The 16,309-nt window shown below is 33.7% G+C and overlaps 1 long non-coding RNA gene across 1 annotated transcript; it reads right to left on the minus strand.

The window, feature by feature from the left end:
• Window positions 1–1,476: 1,476 nt before the first annotated feature.
• On the minus strand, window positions 1,477–2,547 carry LOC127091650 (uncharacterized). The gene is made up of 2 exons (XR_007791957.1): window positions 1,990–2,547; window positions 1,477–1,845 (listed from the first exon to the last, which is right to left on the minus strand). It is a non-coding gene; the product is annotated as an uncharacterized LOC127091650 (long non-coding RNA).
• Between the last annotated feature and the right edge of the window lie 13,762 nt (window positions 2,548–16,309).

The following is a 16,309-nucleotide window of genomic DNA, read 5'->3' on the forward strand; positions in this document are numbered from 1 at the left end:
TTTTTTGAGTGTCCTTTTATGTTTCTTTTGACATGAATAAACATTGTATAAAATTTATCATAAATCAATTGTCTTTCATTTTAGGTATTTTTAACTTGTCTCAAACCAAACCACAAACATTGTGTTAATTTCTTCATTACGAGTCACAACAAACTTAATTTTAGTATTTATGAAAACGTTAAAAACAACTCATTTTCAAGGTGAAATGAAAGCCTTATAACAAGAGTCCACCTATGATAGATGACATACTCAAAACTCCTCCAAACATCTTCACATAGTGTCAAATATATGCACTTATAGTACTAATTTGTTTAATTTGAAACCCTATCAATTTTAATTTTATTTGAAATTTTAAGTGTGACTTTATTAGAGACTCTTTTTACTTGATTGATAACCTTATTGAAATACTCCATATTGAGATATACTTAGTATCAAATCAACAAATGTGGATTATAAGGAACTACAAACTTATTGTCCAAACTTATTCATTTATTTGAAAACAGACAATCTAGTGTCTTGACACTTGAACTTATCTCAAACTCTAGAAACTTTCTCTTTATTTGATATGATTGGATGAACTTCAACATCTTTCTCTTTTTCTTTAGGCTCAAGGATTCCCACCTACATTTATATGAGGTTGAGATATGGCTCACCTTCAGATATGGCTCACCTTCACTTGTTATCTTCTTTTTTGGTTGTTCTTAAACAACTTGTTGACTTCTACTTGTAATAACATTTACACTATTATGCTATATTGGATTTATCATTGTGGTGATGTGAAAGCTTCTTTTAGAGTCTGTTTGAATGAAGCATTTTAATAAGAAAAAGTAATCTTTTGAGCGAATTTAAAATGACTTGATCAAGATCCATTATTGGGATACAAATATGGAGAATTATTAAAATGATACAAATTTATAAAGTATTTTATTCAAGTTAAATTTAAGGAATTTCAAATGACACTAATAAATAAATAATTTAAAACTGCTCTCTAACTCCATATAATGCAAATGTTATATAATTTATTATTAATTTTTCAAATTTTGAGAGATGATCCTTATATTTTATTAAAATTTTAAATTCACTCTCAAAACTTTAAAAAATTGCAAATAAGTCCCTAAATTTTTTCAAATGTTACAAATTTGTCTCTTCAATTTTTCAAAAATTGCAAATTGGTCCCTATTTTTCATATTTTAAATTTGGTCTAAAATTTTAAATTTTACAAAAATGATCCCAAAAATTTAACAATGAATTATTTTAATATTTCATCCAAATAAAACAATTTCAAAATAATGGAAATAACATGCTACCGTAAATTCAAATCATATTGGCCCAAGGCCCATAACATGTACACAACCAAGTTTAGAGGAGTCATAATACCTATAAAAATAATAATAAAACAGTAATGCAAACATATGGTAGGTTACCTCATTCAAGTACTAATTCTAAATGATAAAGAAAGCAAATGGATTTCATTAATGAATATGATAACACTTATGAATATATTGACTTTTCAAACTTGCAAAAGTTATAATTGGTAGCAAACAAAAAGCATGACAGATATTTACTAATAAAAAATTCACGGTCTCAATGCCATGAGTTCATTACGGTAGGTAAACATAACGCCTTCCATCCAACTATTTACACTGCCGAAAATTAGAAACAGTACTTAGATACAAACACCCAGATAAATTGCAAAAATGGAAGATGCACAATTAAATCATACCACGAAATTTCAAAAAAAATAAACAATAAGCACCAGTGACAAAGACTAAACCCAAGAAAATGGCAGCATCTTAGTCGAGTGTTCACGGCTCTAATTCGATTTCAACATGCCCCAAAAATGGTCTTCACCAAACAAAACTCAGTTGATCAAACTATTATAAGTAAAAGAAACAACAAATATACATAAAGCCAAAGTCATGGTATATGAATAACAGCAAAATAATTTTAAGAGGATATTCAGCAAAACATTTTTAAGAGGATATTTACCGCACGAGACCGTCGGCAGAATGGGTGGTTCGCCGTCGAGCGAAGGGTGTCGTCGGAGGTTGGCGTTTGGACGGCGGTCCCGTGGAGAGGAGTGTTGCGCGCGGTGGATCGTGTGGCTTTCGTCGGAGATCATTTTTGGAGAAGAAGAAAGGCGATTGTGGCTTGTCGGCGGTGTTCGTCCGGCGTCGAAGTAGGATGGGGTTTGGATGGACGATTAGCACGGCGGCAGTTGATGTTCGGCGTTGGCGGTTGTGAGCCAGGAGCGGTGACGGTGGTAGAGTACGACGGTGAAGAGCTTCTTTGAGGAAGGAAATGGAAAACTTCTGCATTTTCCCTTTATTTTTCTTTTGTTTTCTCTTTTTACTTTTTGAGAGAGAGAGTTTTTTGAATGGATAGATGGAAGAGATTTTTCTTTTTTGTCTTTTCCTTTTTCACGCGTCAGGAGAGGGAGAGAGTACTGTATAGTGAGGTGAGTGTGTGTGCATGAATAGTGTGTGTCCACTTTTTAATGAGTGAGAGTCAAGAGAGGTGATGTTGATTGGCTTTTTTGTCCGGTCAACAGAGAGAGTAAGAGAGAGTTTTTTTAAATTTTATTTATTTTCAGATTTTCTTAAATAATAGTATTAATTAAATCCTAATTTTTGATTGGATAAATGGGATAAGTGTGGATTGCTTAACATGGACAGTTGATTAATTCGAATTGATGGTCTAGATCGAATCAAAGAAACACACTAAGAAGCACACACTATTTAAATAAATTAAAATATCTATAATGTTGTTTTTAGATGACTTAATCAACTTCAATCAATTGAATCAAATAAAATTCATAAATTTTAAAATAATCATGATAAAATTAAAATGATAACATGGGAAATTCTATTTATTTAATATGACTATTTTGACGAAAGAACAAAATTAAAACGACTAAAAATGAATAAAAGTCGGGCGAAAATTTGCTCAAAAAATTAAATCGGATGCACTAAAATGATAAGCATAAAATATACTTATTGAAAAAATACAGCGTTTCTTTAAATTTTGAAATAAATTTTCACCGGTTAAAAGGGCTCAGGCGGGTCAAAACGCAACCGAAACAGCCGCTGAAAAATATAACGGGCACACCAGGTTAAACTACGTGAACCGTATGTTAATAATACTGGCATCTGCAATTTTAATCTTGAAACTTTTTACCCGCTGATTTTGCATATTCTTGAGAAATGATTTAACCGATTTGTCTGTATTCTCAATAAATTTATCCTGACTGATATTTTTAGGTATTATTTATGATGAGATGCATGTCATGTTATGCATATGATGTAAACTGAAAATTAAATTGAATTTATGAAAATTTAAAATACCCTGACAAAATTGGGGTATGAGACCTATCCATAGGTCAAAAGATTCAAAATATGGCGCATCAATGGATAACTTGTCACTGATACAAAATATTGAAGATGATCAAAGATCATCTAATAATAGATTTGTAACAATGAAACTTATACAATCCCAAGTTAATGGTTGATTAATGATTAAGTTAGACAATTATACAATGATTTATATACAAGGTAAACAAGGAAGCATAATGGTTAGAGGGTTAGTAATCAAGGGGAACTAAACAAGTTAAATGGAACCACAACAAGTTAGTATACCCAAACATGGATTTATCTATGTATAAATTGAACCAAGTTTGGTTGTGTCGTACCCCAAATTTTGACCACTATTTCTTTCTTGTTAGTTACTTAGAATTTGGGTCATTGACATGCTCAGGACCCTTTATAAGGCATTTGGTCAATCCCAATGACCTAAAAAGTCAAAGAGGGACCATTTTGACTTTTAGTCCCTCTTAGGGATTTGTTTTAATTCAGGGATGTTAATTGTAACGTAATTTAGGGATTTATGCTCGAGGGATATTACCAGTGATAACTGGGACAATTTGTCTTATTAAAACATATTAGTAAATAATAATAATTATGAAGATTATTTTTTTACCACCACACCATCCATCTTCGATCGCGTCAACACCCTTTTCCGACGCTGTTCAGCCACCTCTGATCGTCATCACAAGCAAACAACGCACATGTTCGACTCAAAAAGCGATCATCGCATGATCCGCAACTTTGACCGCCGCGTTTTTCTTCCAACCTCGCGCCTCACAAAATTGCATGCACTCGCCGAAAATTCTGTCTGATTTTGTTTATCTGGTCGCTGTAATCAGATCGCACGCTGTTGATCGTTTTGTTCCGGATTGCTTGTCGGTATTTTTCACTTTCCTTTGTTTTGCTGTTTGTATGCATGTTTTTTTTCCGTGAAATTAATAGACATTCTACTATACAAAGAGGAATTTGATTTAGTTGACCTTTAGATTTATCACGACTTTCCTGTTACTACTATTTTATTTGGTAATTAGTTTTGATAGGTTACAATAATTATCATTATTATTAGCCCTTAATTATTATTAAAAACTTGTTTAAACTTAAATTAATAAAGTAATCTACGTGACTTTTCTAGGATCATTAAGTTTAACCTTCTCTCTTTTCATTTTCATTTTTATTTTTATAATAATAATGATATCCAATTAGCCATTAAACTCACTTATTGTTTTTTCTTTGGCCAATAGTAGTTTCTCTCGTAAGTTAAATACCCTTTTTTGTATGGTTTTTATTTTTATTATTTATTTGAATTTTTAATTTAGTTATTTGGTGGTTTGATTATGGTTAGCTGCTAATGAACTTAGTTAAGCCTCCGTTAATCCTAATTACAAAAGTTATCCCTCTATAATTAAATTAAAACAAAATTTATCTAGTTAGCTCTGATAGTTTAATTAGATTTTTTTCTCATTTTGACAAAAATAAATCATAACCCTTCTTATTTAAATTAATTTGAAGAAAATATAAAAAAATACAAAAAATAAGGTTATAAATAAATAAAAACAAGGGAATGGAAATATAAAAATCTTAATTTTAAGTGTGGGTTAATTAAGTTAATTTTCATTAGATTTTATGCTTTAGAGTATTTTACCAAAAAAAAAATACATTAATAATTAAGGTTTTCTAATTTTAATTTATTTATTAATAAAAATCTATTTTTATGATTTAATTTGTTTAATTAGCTATAATAGTCATATTTAATTAATTAGGAATTTATATTATCTATATTGGGATTAATTAAATCAAGAAACCTGGGATCAAAAATAGGGATAATTTTTATGGTTTTAAGGGATATAAATTAGGGATAAAATCGGGATAGGGGATACATCTTATTACATCTAACTTAATTTATTTTTATTAATTAAATTAAATTATATTTATAAATTTAATGGGATAAGAATGTGGGATACAATGTGGGATAAAATTCTTTTGTTTCAAGGGTTAAATCGGGGATAAAATCAGGATAAAGAATTATGTCCAATGAAATATGGAATAAAAAAATGTGGGATAATTTTGGGATAGAAATTTGGAATAAAAAATGTGGGATAATTTTGGGATAGAAATTTGGAATACAAAATGTGGGATAATTTTGGGATAGAAATTTGGAATACCAAATGTGAGACAATTAGGAGATAGAAATTTGGGATAAAAAACTTGGGATAATTATGGGATAGAAATTTGGGATAAAAAATCAGTCATAATTATGGGATAAAATTTAGGGATAATTTCTAAAGTTTTAAGGGATGTAAATCATGAATAAATTTGGGATATGGGATATATCTTATTACATTTTATTTAATTTTCTTAATTAAATTAAATTATATTTTAAAATCAAATGGGACAAGGACCTGGGATAAAATATGGGATAAAACTCTAAGGTTTTCCAAAGTTACATTGGGGATAAAATCAGGATAAAGAATTATGTCTAATACATAATTATGATCGCTAATTTATTTTTCTTAAATAAATTAAATATCTTTTTTTACAAGTAATAAAGGGATAAAATCAAATTCAACACACTTCAAATTGTAAGACCTCTACCCTATTATATTGAGGAATTTTCTCCAAATCAATTATTTTTCCGCCCCTGATGCGTGAGAATTTTCAAGGGATAAAAACAACAAATCTACCAACATTTTTTTAAGACGAACTACGGGGCTCTGATCCTTCAATAAATTTGAGGGTACGTAGGCATAGAGTTGTAAGACTCTACCGAGTATAATAATCAAAAAAAAATTTTTAGGGATTCACTTAGGAAAATAATAAAACATTTTTATATATAAATATAACAAATAATTAAACAATTAATCAATATCAAGAAAACACCCTAGAAACACACATTAATCCTATAATCGAAGGAGGATCCCATTGAGTACAATGGAGGTAAGGGGTGCCTAACACCTTCCCCTTACTTAACTGACTCCCGAACCTAGTCTCTCACCCTTAGTAATTAGGTTTTATCATTATTTCCCTATTCCTTAGGAATAAATAAAGGATGGTGGCGACTCTGTCATTTTTCCAGCCGCGACAGGTTGAAATAGAGGCAACCTATCAATACCTCAAAGTATCATGAACGATCCATTGATCATTTATTGATAGATTTGAAAGATTGAAGGTTTTATCAACCCTAATCAACCATGGTCATAACTTAATAGACTTCATTAGCCATCATGGTTAAAGACATGAAAAGTCAACCAAAAATTCCCAAAATAAATAAATCGAAGGTGTAATAAAATAAAAGGGAGAAAAATAGTGAGGGTTTGTGTTGAAAATATTTTAATTAGAATTAAAATGGGTGGTAAAAAAATGAAATGGGAAAAAAATAGTTGAAAAATAATAAAATGGAAAAATGTTAAAAGGGAAAGAAAAAGAAATAAAGTGCACGTGAGCACGCTGGGGGTTGAACCCCTGACCTTGGGGTCATGGGTCAACCTCTGACCTTGGGGTCATGGGTCAACCCCCTTACGAACTAAGTCAAGCGCTCCTGGTGTTAGTCATCGCATCAACAAAAGAAAATATTAAAAGAGCTACACTAAATGAACACGCGCATGAGTAAGCCAATCAGAGTGAGACAACCAATATTTTCAAATTCAAACGCACGAAGAGGATCGTCTTCAACCATCCAAAATTAAAACTCCAAAACTTATGTTTTTAGAGGGAATCACCCATGGATTCAACCTCCCTACACTTTATCATTCCCATCCCTACACTCATGAGCCATTGATTTTAACTCTAAGTGTGGAGAATTCCTCAAGAGTTCAGAAATTTGATTTGACCTAAAAATAAAATGTAATGGTTGATGATGGATAATCAAGATCCAAACCACAGGGTTAAGCATCAGTGAATGATTTTGAGCAAGAGGGTAACTTGTTTTAGTGGAGGAGATGAGTGGAACTACCTAGTCAGAATCAGTTTCAGAATGGAACTCCGATGATTATGGATAGCTCAGAGGAGGTGTTTGTAAGGTGAGTTAGTGTTTCAGAAAGCTTCAATGAGGTTGAGAGATGGATTTTGGGTGCTTGGTTTGAAGTGAAATGACTTAGAATTTGAAAAGTGAAACTCTATTTTGATGGTGAAAAGCTCAGTTTTAAAATAGGGTGATTTTGTCTTTTGAAGATAAGATTTCTGATGGAATACCTTCCCCTATTTATAAGGAAGGTGATGGAATTGTTATGTGAGAGAAAAAGAGGGATTTGATAAGAATAATGTAAAACTCGAAGAAGACAAAATGGGAGCTTGTGGAGAAAGCATTGTTGAGGTTATGACTTGGTTTTCCTTCCCATTTGGTTTGTCTGTACTCTAGCATGGAAATGGAGGGACAAGGGTGGTTCAAACATAGCTGTAATCACATTTGCTTTTTTCCATTTTGGGAAAAAACTGATTTTTGCACATGGCTTGGGTTTCCTCCTTTGTGACCTCTTTGCACCCAAGTTGACTTCCAAACATGTCACATAATGTTATGCAATGTGTTAGGGTTAAAAAGGAATCATATCAATATGGTTAAATGACTTGGTGCATCAAAATGAAAATTCTGACTGGTTTGGTGCATCATGATAAAATCCAAACTTTGAACTTAGGCCAAATGAAATTGGCTTGTGCATTTTGCATGATACTTATGCCAAATACTCTTTGCCATGTCCTTGATCAAACATAAAAAGAACGAGGTCAAAAGGAGTTTTGGTTTGGAAATAGATATATGGTAAAGTGGGGGTATTAGGCATGATTATAGGGCTTGTTAGACATTTGGACCAACTTAGCCAATGCAAAAATTGAGGTCCCTCCTCAATGAATTAGGTCTTACACCTTGAAACAGAGCTGAAGAGGGATTCAATTAGGACATTTGGCTCAAAGAAGATCTTGAAAATCTTGAAAGGTGAAAAAGTTATGGGGTTTGGACCAAATGGTAGGCCAAACTTGCCAAAATGTGACCAACCAACATGACCTAGAAATGTCAATTTGTGATTCCTTGATTTTTAAGATACAATGATGGATATTTGAAGCTTATATGATCATATCATGAGTGAAATCAATACATTGAAAGTTCAATGTATTGATTTTGTGGTGTGATTTTAGGTCAAGTCCATGGGTGAAATCAATACATTAAAAGTTCAAAGTTCATGATCAAACCAAGGACTTGTACCATGGATGAAATGGATGTTTGGTTGATTAATTATGGTTGAAAATGATTTGAATTGAAGGTGAATGAAGTGTTGGATGGTGGATGATCAAATTAGGTAAGGCATTGCATAAATTAGGGTTTCTTGGACCACAAGTTTCATTAAGAACTAATGGCCATTCAAATTAGGGTTTTGAGGTGAAATGGGTGTATTAAGCTGATTAAAGGGGTTATGGCATGAGAAAAGTTTGGATATTAGGGGTCCTCAAAAGTATGGCCAAGGCATAAAATGAATGGGAACTTGTACAAGCCCTTGAGGATCAAAAACTAGGGTTGAGGTCCTTGGGTGACCAGATAAATCTTCTCATGCCCTCAATGGGGAATCACCATCCAATTAGGGGATTAGAGAGTAAGTGAGATGTCTTGCATGATCCTCCAAGGTTCTTGGATGCTTCAAGATGAAGATTAGGGTCAAGGTGGTTTGGGAACACCTCAACATGATCAGAGAGTCTTGAGGCTGCATTGATGAACCTCGCGCCTTGAGCTTGTTCTTGTGGATCATTGTTGGTGTAGATGCATACGAGATGACATGTGAAAGATGTATGCTTATGAATTAGGGTTATGGAGGGTGATATGGAGGTAGGGTAAATTTGAGGGTATTACAATATGGATGCTCTCGTAAGAATGAAAATTGAACAATGGAAATATTTGGCTCAAGAATTACTGGCTGAGGTATCTGGAGATTGAGTACAAGTAGGCGATTTCCCTTTTCTTCATCAAATGTCAACGTGCAAGGGAACTTCAATATTGATCACTTTTGTGCATTCTTTTTCTGGTGACTTTTTCTTTTCTTTTTCATATTGGCACTAGTAAGGTAGCAAACTATAATTGAAAGAAACAATAGTAGAAAACTGACTCATTAGTTCAAAGCATGGAGAGGTACAAAAAAAGGAAGAGTGTTTGTAGAGATAGTTATTACTCTTTCTTGGATAAAAGGAAAATAAGGGAAATGATAAAAATAAAAACAAAATAACATCCCACCAGTCTGTGGTTGGCCTCTTTGAAAATTTCTAGCATAATATACCTGTTTTGTGTATTGTTATAAAACACAATTGCCATTAGCATGCCCCTGCCCACAAAAATCACATAGTAGTGTCTAAACCTGACTAACATTGGCCTGAACAATGGCAGTTGCAGCTAAATATTTTGAAATAACCTCAAGTTATACTATAACTGATGTATTTGAATCTAATGTAAGGATATTCTTTGGTTTGACCGTTCAATCACTCATTGAGCGGTACTTATTCTGGCACATTCTTTCGATTAAGTATTTTACCTCGTCTTCATTCTTAGTCATTATGTTAACTCCAGTTGAGGCACCCAAAAACATTCTTGTTTGAGTTGTGAGACCTTTGGTAAAATTTGCATCTACTTCATAATGCCCATATTGTGATTCAGACATCTTCAGAGTAACAACTTAAATCTCTCCCATGCATTAGACATTAACTCATAATCACCTTGATCAAAATTTTAGATTTCTACTCTTCTTTTTATAAAATGAGGTATGTGAAAAACCTTTCTAGAAACCTATCTTCCAACTCCTTCCAAGTCTGAATGGTATCGTTCGTAAAACATTGTAACCAGTCTTTTGCTTTGCCTCTTAAAAAGAAACCAGATAATCATAGTTTCACCTGATCTCCGGTCACATCATTTGGGTTGCATATCGAAAAAGTTTATAAAATCTATCTATATACTTCCAAGGGTCTATGATAGCTTGTCCATCGAATTGTTTGTCTCTTAAACTTGAAACCCCATGATTTTTTCACAACAAAATTTTGGAGTAAAGTTTGATACGAAAAAGCGGTTAGATCTTTTTATTGAGTCCTCTAATTATACATGTTGATGACTGTGTATCAAATGAATAATAATTATGTTATAATATCATAGTAAACTAATAAGACCATTGTACCTAATTCATTGGTGTACAACTCACTAATTTACACAATAATCCCTTAATTCCTTAGGCCAATTTAGAGTTAAATCAAGCGTTCTAATTTCTTTAATTCAAAAACCATAACTTATAATTTCATAGTTAATTACTAAGTTGAATTCCTAGTTCAGATCGGTAGACTTACAGTCAATAATCCTTACTCATCTAAGATCAATTTGCATGCTCGTCAACCTACAAAAAGCAATAATAGAACATGTGACCTAGAATTTTCTGATTTGTCTTGTATGCATTGATATGTGGAAATTTATACAAAGAGGCTCATAAACCCCTCTCCTAAGAATAAGCTATACAAATTGATATTTTTGGAAATATCTTATGTTTATAGCTTGACCATGATAGAGAGAAATTACATGGTATTAATATGAGACAACTAGCACACTAATAGCCATTTATTTCCTTCTAAAAATATTTCTTCTGTAATGATTACATTACCCCCCCCCCCCCCTCAAGTTGGAGCATGTAAATTACATATGCCCAACTTGCTTAACACGGAAGTGAATTGAGTGGTCCAAATAGCCTTAGTAAAGACATATGCTAGTTGTATTTGTGTAGGAACATAAGCTGGTGAAATATTCCCAGTAAGATATTCGTCACGAATGTAATGGAAGTCCACTTCAATGTATTTAGTTCGCTCATGAAAGACCAGGTTCTTGACGATATGAAGCGCCACTTGACTGTCATAGTGAATTTTCATAGGTTGAGGATGTGAAATACCAAGAGTTAAAAGAAGACCTTTTAACCATTTCAGTTCTCCTGTTATAGCTACCATTAAACGATACTCAGCCTCAATAGAGGAATGAGATACAATTTGCAATTTTTTAGTCTTCCAAGAAATTGGAGAAGAACCAAAGAAAACAAACCATCCAGTAAGAGATCTACGAGTTAAAGGACAACCGACCCAATCGGAATCACACCAACCAGACAGTTGCAAATCACAGTCCCTTCGTAATAAAATAGTTTGTCCTGGGTCCCCTTCCAAGTATCAAACTACTCTGAGAGCACCCTCCCAATGATCTACTTTAGGTTCCTGCATAAATTGGGAGAGAACATGCACACCATATGAAAGCTCAGGTCTGGTAAAGCACAAGTAAATAAGGCGTCCTACTAATCGCCTATACTATTATAGATGAAGAAATGACACACTTGTAGTGAGTGCCAACTGATGATTCTGTTCAATTGGCATATTTGATGGCTTAGCTCCTATAAGCCCAATTTTGGCTATAATATCTAGAGTATATTTTGCATTGACAAAGAAATATACCAGCTGAGGATCGCGCCACTTCAACGCCTAAAAAATATTTAAGAATCCCCAAGTCTTTCATATAAAAACAATCATGTAAGTAGGCTTTAAAATCAGTGATATCATCATGATTATCACTTGTAATAATGATATCATCAACATACACCAACTCTACAATGTGTGCCCCAGGTTTTTGCAAGAAAAAAAGTTAATAATCAGAGCGAGATTGCATAAAACCATAGTGTTTCAGAGCAACTGATAACTTTGCAAACCAACAATGAGGCGCTTGCTTAAGTCCGTATAGGGACTTATTAAGTTTACATAGTGTGTTGGACCTTTGTGTAAGAAATCCGGGGGGAGGCTTCATGTACACAACTTCTTTAAGATCTTTGTGTAAAAATGCATTATGCACATCCATTTGATGTAATTCCCAATCTCGTGAGGCTGCTACGGCTAACACTGTATGAATCGTAACCATTTTTACCACTGGCAGAAACGTCTTTGTGTAATCAATCCCTTCCTTTTGATGGTTTCCAATGATTACTAGTCGTGCTTTGAACCGTTCTACACTTCCATATGATTTATGCTTTATTTTGTGCACCCATTTGCAGCCGAGTGCTTTCTTCCCGGGTGGCAGTTTTGTTACTATCCAAGTTCCATTGGTTTCAAGGGCATGTATTTCACTTTGCATAGCCTCTCTCCACCAACTATCTTTCATCGCCTCAGTGTAATTGATAGGCTCATTTTCTTATGAAATATATGAAAGAAAAGCACGATGTGCAATGGAAAAACAGTCATAATTCGCATAATTAGTTTTGGGATAGGGTGCACCCGAGGTTGCTTTTGGAGAGAGTGAACAATTGGATGGGCTCAACCTTCTAGCAGTATTTTCCACATAGTGTTATAAGCGAGTAAAGGGTTGTTTGATTTTGTGTCCTCTATCTAACATTGGCTCGGTTATTGACATAGATGGATCTGTTGTATCTTCCTTGTCCATGTTTTGTGGATTTGCATCTTGGTCATCAACCTTCTCATTTGTTGACATGGTGGATGTAGTGGATGAGAGCATTGTTTCATCTATGTTTGTATACTGTGAAGTACATGCCTCAATCCCCACATCCAACTCACTCCTTATATTTTCCACTCCCATATCATTACTTCTTTGGATTCTAAGTGTGTGATCTGTTTCATCTACATAATCAATTGCATCATGAACAAATTCTGCAAAATTCCAATTATTAGGAAGATCATCTTTTCTTGAAGTAGGAACTACAACAAAAGGAAATTCAGTTTTAATGAATTCAACATCTCGGGATACAATTTTTTTTCTGTTTCTAAATCAAACAGCTTCCATCCTTTCTTTCCATATGGATATCCAATAAGCACACACTTCTTACTTCTACTTGTAAATTTATCACCATTTCTTCTTTGATTATGAGCATAACATAGGGAGCCTATTATTCTCAAATGTTCATATTCAGGTTGCTATCCATGAAGCATTTCATAAGGGGTTTTTCTGTTCATAATAGTGGAAGGAGTTCAGTTAATTAGATATCCCGCGGTTAGAATGCATTCTCCCCAAAACTTAATAGGGAGATTACCTTGAAACCACAGTGCTTGTACCACATTCAAAATATGTCTATATTTTTGTTCTGCTCTCCCATTTTGTTGGGGTGTTCTGGTACAAGATGTTTGAAAAATTATACCGTGGTCAAGAAAATACTTTCTCATGCATGTGAATTCCATCCCATTATCACTTCTAAATATTTTTACTTGTTTATTGAATTGCCCCTTAACTAAAGCTAAAAAATTGTGAAGCATTGTCGAGATTTCTCGTTTATCAGTCAACAAATATACCCATACAACATGTGAATAATCATCGACTATTATTAAAAAATAAAAAGCACCACAGGTAAAAGGAGTACGATATGCTCCCCATAAATCACAATGAATTAATTCAAATGCACTACTAGCTTTATTTTAACTCAAAGGAAACTTCTCTCTGGTTTGTTTGGCTCTAAAACAAACTTCACATGCTTTATTCACTACATTGTTATCTCTGTGTCTACTAACTTGAGGAATTAACTTTGAAATTTTTAAGGAAGGATGTCCCAACCGTTTGTGCCAAAGGTCCATTGGGTGGAATCCATCAGTCTTGTAAGCTCTCTCTCTTTGAACTCCTTTGAAGAAATAAATCCCATATCTTCGTTCACCCGCTCCAATCAGCGTCCTCGAAGTACGGTCATGCACAACACATAACTTATCAGTGAATTGAATGACATATTTTAATGCATCCATCATTTGTCAAACAGATATCAAGTTGCATTTCAATTTTGGCACAAAGAGAACATTATCAAGTTTTAACCCTCCTTCCAACACTATACTTCCTTCTTTGATTGATGAATCATGTTCTCCATTAGGTAGGCCAACCAAACAATTTTGAATATATCTCAGTTCTCGCATATGATTCAAGTTTCCAGTCACGTGGTTAGAACAACCTGTGTCAATTATCCATGTATTCATATCACAGTCACCTGTCATCTTGTCATTGTATTTTGCTTTATGAACATTTAGAAATCCTACCAACGATTGCAATTGTTCGACACTAATTCTGGTCAAGCTAAAACCATCTCTGTGTGAAACCCCGGTTTTTGCACTTGTTCCACGTGTGTGTACAACATTCATAGTTGCACGCACAATTCCTCATCTTCCTCGTCCAGTTCCTGCTCGCTGTAGTGAATTGCCTCGTCCATCACTTTTCCCTTCATTTTTCAGTTTGTCTCCCCACCAATCGGGATAACCAGCAAGTTGAAAACAGCTTCATGCGTCATATCCGGCTAGATGACAATATGTACAAGCCATAAACTTGTCTTTTCCATCCCCTCTTCCTTTGACTGCACGTCCGTTTGTTTGAACAACTAAGCTCATCACTTCTCTTCTTTCTTATGCGGTTCTAGTCATCATTCTCACCCTTTCTTCTTGAATCATTGTTGACTATACCCTATTGAGATTGGGCAGCGGATTTGTTGCAAGAAGATTGGATCGAACAGTCCCAATAAATTGCATCATCTAATCCCATAAGGAATTGATGAACTCTTCCTTTCTCTCTTCTCTTTTCTATTTTTGATGATATATCACACTTGCATCCACCATAACTGCATATCGGGATTTGATCGTAATTGGCCAACTTATCCCACAACAGTTTTAACTTTCCGTAGTATGTCGCAACTGACATGTTGTCTTGTTTGCACCTTGCTAGATCGGATTTTAGCTGTTGAATTCTGGGACCATTCACCGTAGAGAATCTTTCTTTGATATCCATCCACAAATCTCTTTCATTTTCAGCATAAGACATAGTGGAACGAATATCCGCTTCAATGGTATTTGGAATCCATGACACCAACATAGATTGAAGAGTCCACCAATCTTCAATTATCAGAGTTTTCCTTTGGTGTTTCGATGGCGCCTTCTATAAAAACCCATTTTCTGCGAGCACGCAACGATATTTTCATGGCACGCATCCATTCTTCATAGTTCTCCCTCAAAGTCGCACTTGAGTTATCAAGTTTCCTGGATTATCATTGGAATTCAAATCATACGGTGATGGAGTTTTCTTCACTATTTTGTGGATCCTCTCTTTAGGAGAATTTTTTTCATGATCAGATATATCTTCATGATCATACATTGTCTCAAAATTTTGAGTGAAACCTGTCGAACTCTGGTACCATAATAGAACTTGTGACCCAGAATTTTCTGATTTGTCTTGTATGCACTGATATGTGGAAATTTATACAAAGAGGCTCATAAACCCTTCTCATAAGAATAAGCTATACAAATTAATATTTTTGGAAATATCCCATGTTTACGGCTAGACCATAATAGAGAGCAATTATATGGTATTAATATGAGACAACTAGCACACTAGTAGCCATTCATTTCCTTCTAAAAATATTTCTTCTGTAATGACTACATTAAGTAATGAACACAAGAATAATTAAATAATTATTATAATATAAAAACATTCAAATAATCTCAAACAATCACATGATCTAAAAGAATACTAAGGTCGATCTCAAAAGACCTAATATAGAATAACTTAGTTAGTAATAGTGAAATTGACAATTATAATGAGTTGATAAGAAGTATACATCAAAGTCAATAGAAAATATGTTATCCAATGGCTCCAATGCTCTCCAAAATCATCCATAAAAACACTTTGGCCATTACTTTCTCTCTGGGATTCATAACTTTTAAAAAAGTAGCCAATATCCCTATATAAAGTAGCTGACAAGTGTCAAAAAGTTCTTCATCGCGACTGTGTTAGCATCTATTGCAATCACGATGCGATGTCATCGTGTCCATGATGTCAGCATCATGGTCGTGAGGAAAACAGAGGCGAAATAACTTCTTTTCATCCTGTTTCTTCAAATTTTCACTAAGTTCCAACTTTCTTCCTATTGGTTATTTTTGTCATTTCTTCCATATTTTGACTTGGATTTTGCTCACCATTCTACCGATTTATCCAAAAT

Source organism: Lathyrus oleraceus, chromosome 6 (assembly GCF_024323335.1).
Source record: "Lathyrus oleraceus cultivar Zhongwan6 chromosome 6, CAAS_Psat_ZW6_1.0, whole genome shotgun sequence".
Lineage (NCBI taxonomy): Eukaryota > Viridiplantae > Streptophyta > Magnoliopsida > Fabales > Fabaceae > Lathyrus > Lathyrus oleraceus.